General features: G+C 45.5%; 1 protein-coding gene across 1 annotated transcript in view; it reads right to left on the reverse strand.

The window, feature by feature from the left end:
* Positions 1-5,788, reverse strand: part of gipr (gastric inhibitory polypeptide receptor) — a 35,844-nt gene extending 30,056 nt beyond the window's left edge. The window contains exon 1 of the mRNA XM_088910730.1: positions 5,513-5,788. The gene's annotated coding sequence lies outside the window, so the exon portion shown is untranslated. The remainder of the gene's footprint in view (positions 1-5,512) is intronic.
* Positions 5,789-6,000: the final 212 nt, after the last annotated feature.

The raw sequence follows: 6,000 nt of genomic DNA on the forward strand, positions 1-6,000 counted from the left end.
ATTACCGGCTCCCCGCCAGGCCGAGCCTCTTGTTTTTAAACACCAACCCACTGCCAAGCTGAAAGAGGGTGTTGTTCCCGTTTGCCCAGTTTCCTGCAGCTTTTGTGACTTGAGCACGTAAAAGTCACAACACTCCCCCAGCACATAGCTGTCTTTTAACACCACATGGGCCAGGCCCATGAAGAGAGAGAAGGTGAGGGGTAAGGGCTTGTTTTACTGCAGCTGCTAACATAACAGGAGGTGCTGGCATTCCTGTCGCCAAGTGCATTTGAGAGGGGACTCCAGGGCAGTACAGCAGGTCTTCCCCTCTACAAGACAAACTGTACTGCACACAAATGCACAGCAGTGTGCATCTCTGACCACATTGTGAGGCCAGGTCTGCACTACAGAGTGCAAGGAAGAAAAGCTTGTGTTAACTTGCAGCACACGTGCTGTAATTTGCAACCATTTGTGTTTCTGAGCAAGAAAGCTTAGCAGAGCTCAACAGGACTGTCTCGCAGTTGGAAATGTCTTGACGTTTCATGAGTTGCGGGCTCCTGCACAATCTGCACAGATATTTTATTGACGGGCAGTTTGCATTGACTTGTGTCACAAGCACAGCGGGAAACACTCCGATCCTATTTTAGCAGTGCTGTGAATATTGGGCTGTGCAGTGTGAAAACCCTTCTCAAACTTGACCATGGTTCCCATGTTCCATTGCTCTAACTTGAGCTCGTTAGTTTTACCATGGTGTAGATTGTACTGTATTTTGCCGTTCCTTCTGTCCTATACTAGCTTTTATTGTGAATTTCCACTGTAAAATTCTGGATGAGGGCAGCTGAAGCATCCATGTTAGCATTAAATACAAAACTAAAATAACAGCACAGTAGCTCAAAGCCTTGCATAATATTTTATAGAACTGTACAACAAAATGGCAAAGATTCTGTGTCTTTTATGAGACTTTGGAAGCTGGTACAGACTAATTATTATTATTAATATTATTTATAAGAATTAACCCATCGTGTTTATATGCGCATTATTCATATGTAGCAGTGCAGCTCTAATAATCAACACTCCTGCCTCTTATTACAAACTGAAAACAATCTGTTCCTGTGCTTAACATGAGAGTTTTTGCCTGGTATTATCCAAAGCAAGAAAGATCTCTAATCCTGATCCTTGAGAGATCTAGTCTTTTAATCTGCCTGGATCACCAATTTCTACAGATTGGGGAACTCTTGTAAAATATTACTTTGTAAATATTAATTAAACAAGGCATTTGTTAAATAATCTTTGTGTGTTTCTAATATTAAGGTGATTTTGAATGTGAGATGTGGCTGTGCGTGTATTATTCAAAATAATCATGTAAAACTGCTGCAGTACACGTCAGTAAAAAGGATAATGCTTTCATAAGAAAATGCACAATGGTCTATATGTGGAATGAAAATTTCCACCTGCAGAGATAGCTGTTCAATAAACAGCGAGAGTTGAGAACAGTGCTGGCTCTGGAGAACCACAGCCCATTGTGTCCATTCCTCTTGGCCTACTGGCTTATTTCAAGCAAACAGAAGATTAATCACCACTTGACACTGAAATGTTTTGCTATGCAAAAACCCTGTGGGACTTCGGTTCGCTTTGAATGTGACTCCGTGCTGCGGCCGCTCAGCGATGATAAATAGCAAAGTGATTAAGTGTTAAACAACAGCTGGTATCCAGGTATCCAGAATGGTCACAGGATCAGGCTTAATGAGCGGAAGAAAATAAGGACACTGGCTCTCGTTTGGGAACAAATAAACCCTGTTTTTCTCTGACGAATAATCAAATCACAGCTCAGAACGTTCCTTATCAAAACACATTTTTTATCTTAATTTTGGTGGGTGGTAAAGGGAATGGTAAGAGCACCAGCACTCCAACTGAATTCCAGGAAAAATATTGTGATAAAACTACGTTGTGATGAAAAATATTGTGATGAAGAAGGACGTCTATACTCAACCGACTCAAGGCAGCAGTGGCCTCTTAGTCCATACCAAGAGGAAAAGTCCCAAACTTTTCTCCGTTAAAGAGCCCCGTGTTGGAAAAGGCTGACATTCAAGGTCAGGGAGTCTGTCATCTGCTGGGCCCGTGATGGGCACCCACATCTGGAATTAGCAGGAGGGACCGCAGTGGGTGAATAGATGACTTGTTGAACGGGGTTTGGGCGGTGATGAGCGCGTGAAGACAGACCGGCACTGCAAGGCTTCAGAGACGCAGCCTAACGCGCCGAGCTGTTACTTTACAATCTCCTGATAACTGGATGATTCGTATCTCGTAATGACGCGATAATTTATTATGTCGTAATAACGAGATAATTCACTATCATTTTCATGTATTTACGAGATATTTTTCTCGTAATTGCGAGATACACGTGAAATACTTTTTTCCTCTTGATGGCAGCAATGCGTTTCCGTTAATAAACACATTATTCCAGTCTGGAAAAGACATCTCCTGTACTGCACATGCAGTAGTTCTGCGGCATTAAAAGGAAAAACGCTCGATCCCCTTTGATCTCAAAGGTCCACAAGCACACTGTCGCTTCTTGTGAGCCTGAAAGCTCGTTTGAACAAGTGCACGCGAGAGCTCGACCGCGCGAATCCCGCAGGGACTGAATTACTCCCGGGGGGAGCTCGTGTGTACAGTACGTGCCAGAAACGCGAGGTTCATCCGGGGCGGTTTATTGCTTAGAGATTGTGTTACTGTCCTATTTATGACTCGCGGACTTTTATTAATCGTTTTTATATTGATAAACTGGGCTTTGAAGACAGTTTAGGCGATTCGAAAATAAAAGATTTTCCGAAGAATAAGAACAATTTCCTCGCCGAACTAAAATTGAATTCTCCTCTCCCCGTTTTTTAAAATGCGTATTTGCAGCTCAAGTCGCTCGTTTTGAATAACTGAGTTGTAACAGTCAGGTAAAAAAAAAAGTCCCGCCGAACCGGTCAGGATGTGCGCTTTGCTTTGAGGTGCAGCATCCAATTAAGTTATAACTCATGGAACTGCTTCCAAAACGTCGCCTTCGGTGGATCCGATACACGATACAGAAAACATCACTGTGGAAGCAGTCACATCATATAATAAACTTTTAAAAAACATTACTTTCAATATGTTACCGACGCTCCCCGTGCGCATTTTCCTGCGATTTCATAAATGAACAGCTGGATTTGATATCATGGAACTTTGAAGAGTAATTTCGTTATTTTGTTTTTTTTAAAAAACATTGTGCGGAACATAAGCAGACGAAAGTAACGAGAGATCGTCTGTTTCTAGCCTGAAAGAAAATTAAGACAACGAAAAACAGCTTCGAGCTGTTGTTTTTTCTACTCTTTGACACTGTCTGAGGGCTTTTGGAAAGAAACAGATTAACACATGAGAATCGCGGCAGTGCAAACGCATCCTACTTGATCACCAAGACCCTGCGCAGCGGGAACAAATATCGTGAACACGACCAACGTAAACGCTTGCGAAGCAGACGGCGCTATTTTAAAGTGTCATAGTTTTTATGACCTACAGATTGCTCAGCTGCTCTCCCGAGCAGACCGGGTTCATACCGGGTTGATCTGAATGAGAATCCCGCTGTGAGTTCCTCCTGTCAGCCCTGGAGACCTGGGGCTCACTCTCACACACCTAAAGGCTTCTACTCCAGCCAGCCTGGCCCCTAAATCCGCTTCATCATAAAACTCGAACTGTTTTCAGCTCTTGGACTTGTTTTGGGGGGGGGGTGTGGTTCCTTTTAACTCTTGCATTTAAAAAATGTAAGATAACATTACAAATTAGAGTAAAATAAAAACTTGCAAATGTTCCAGTCAAGCAGCTTAATTAACCTCACAATTAAACTTTAATTAAGTCATTATAAAGCTCGGCTGGAAGGAAACGTGCAGGTGGGTGGGAATGCCTGGAATTCAGTTAAGTGTGGGAACAGGGTGACGGTATCTCCTAGGAAAAGGTGCAGGGACACGGCTAGAATTCCGGATCAAGCGGTGCTTAAATTGTCCAATGCGCTAGGAATACCTTTCAGAGGACAGTGTACGATTCGGGTCACTGAGGTAGAAGGAGATGGCGCTGCCCTGGAGCGGGTCCAGAGGAGAGCAAGCAGAAACATTCCTGGGATAAGGGGTTGTCCTCACGCCCACGGGCAGGCTGGAGCTGAACCGCCCGACGCTGGAACAGAGACAAGCGCACAGGAACCTGGCTGAAGGCATGAACACCCGGAGAGCCGGTGACGAAGTCGGGCGCTGGACTTCTTCAGAGTCAGCAGGCGCAGGTGGAAACTACGCAGAGGCGCGTTTCGCTCAGAATAACAGTCCGCGCTTGTTTACTTCTGCGGAAGCCGGGACGCATTCCCGAGCCGGTACCCTGGCTTCTCTCTGGACAGAACAATCTCTCATGAGCTCCCGTCTCCCTTTCTGTACGTGTTCTTACGTTTTTAATGTTTTAGGTCGGGTACTGTTGCAATCGGAACTCGGTTCGTCGGGATCGGGTGTTTCAGTAGAGGTGTCGGAGTTCTGAGCGGTTCTGGCGGGGTCTTATGATGGAGAGTGAAGTTCTGCGTGTTCTGACTGTTCAATCTGTGCTCCTTTTGGCGAGCGTTTATCTGAGCATCTGAGGAGAGGACAGTAACCAGGAGAGAGTGTGACAGCGCTGTGTTCTCGGTTCTCTGCTTTGAACACGTCTTATTTTGATATATTGACTTGAAACCCCTTTAGTAATAACTTGAACTAAATTGATTAAGCATTTAACGTAGACTGACATACCATTTAAACAAATGTCTAAGGTGTACTATAACCCAGAAGCGACGTCTTTTACCTATTTGGATACAAGCCCAAATTTTAAAAAGCTTAGTTTTGTAAATGATACATGTAAGAATGTAGGAGGCCTAAAATAACTTCTGAGAGGAACGAGCATTGAGTACAAAGTCTTCGTTTTAAACAAACATTGACTACTGACACTAGTTCGTTTTATTAGTTCTGCTGAGCAGAATTATATCGACCCATAAAATCTCACACATTCTTCTAAAGTTGATTATTTGCTATGACACATTTGTGTACAGTACCTGGGTTCTGTTTGATCGTGAAGTAAGAGCTAATTTTTCCTTAAAGGGAAGCCTAGCGCGGCGCATAATATTTGTGTTGCGTACATATACCTTTTTCCTTCTCGCTGAAAAAATAAACGCAGTTTTAATCCACGTGTTTAAACGAATGACCGCTTGCAGGTGTGTGTGTGTGTGATTTGTTACGTTAAACTGCGCGCGGAGACGTTCTTGTTTCTGAACTCAATGGCTCATTGTTACAGTATTGAAATTCTTCGCCAAACGGCAGCAGATTTCGTTGACACGTTGGAATGGACGGTAAAGCATGCATATTTCATTTTAACACGCGTAGAGCTGTAGTTGCGAACTCTCTCATGACCTCGTTTGATCGTCTGCCCGCTGGTATACAATTACCCGCACTGTGCCCAGTTCGTGTTTTGCTCATTAGATAATTCACTGTCCAGGTTCGCTTACCGTGAGGAGAATCCGGCTCTCGCATCGCGCACCGTGTAGGAAGATGCCCCGAGTGTGCGACAGGACAGGCGTCCTTTCCTCTGGCAGAGATCGAGGTAGGGGGTGAGAAAAAAGAAGCTCCGCGCTCCACACTCTGAAGAAATAATCAAAATCGCGCAGAAAATCCCCTTCTCGTATCTGCCGGCGCCGGGGGCCGCAGTCTGTGTCGGTCAAGCGGAAAGCCCGGGGTGCCGCTTCAGCGAGGCGCTCGGGACCCGCCGGTGCACTTCCTCGCGTGCTCTCGCTCGCGCACATCCGCACGGGGGAAGCACCCCGCCACCTGGAGCGCGCGCAGCATCCCCGAGCTGCCGCGGGAGGCTCTTAAAGCTGCAGCGCGTCCTCGAGCTCTCTCCCCGGAGCGGGTGCGCCCGGTCTGGTCTCGCGGCCCGGCACGAGCCGGGTTTATAAAAGCTTGCCAGCCCTCTCCTTTTCAGTCTGGAGACCGCCTT

The sequence above is a fragment of the Atractosteus spatula genome, chromosome 3 (assembly GCF_055471065.1).
Source record: "Atractosteus spatula isolate fAtrSpa1 chromosome 3, fAtrSpa1.hap1, whole genome shotgun sequence".
In the NCBI taxonomy this organism is placed as follows: Eukaryota; Metazoa; Chordata; class Actinopteri; order Semionotiformes; family Lepisosteidae; genus Atractosteus; species Atractosteus spatula.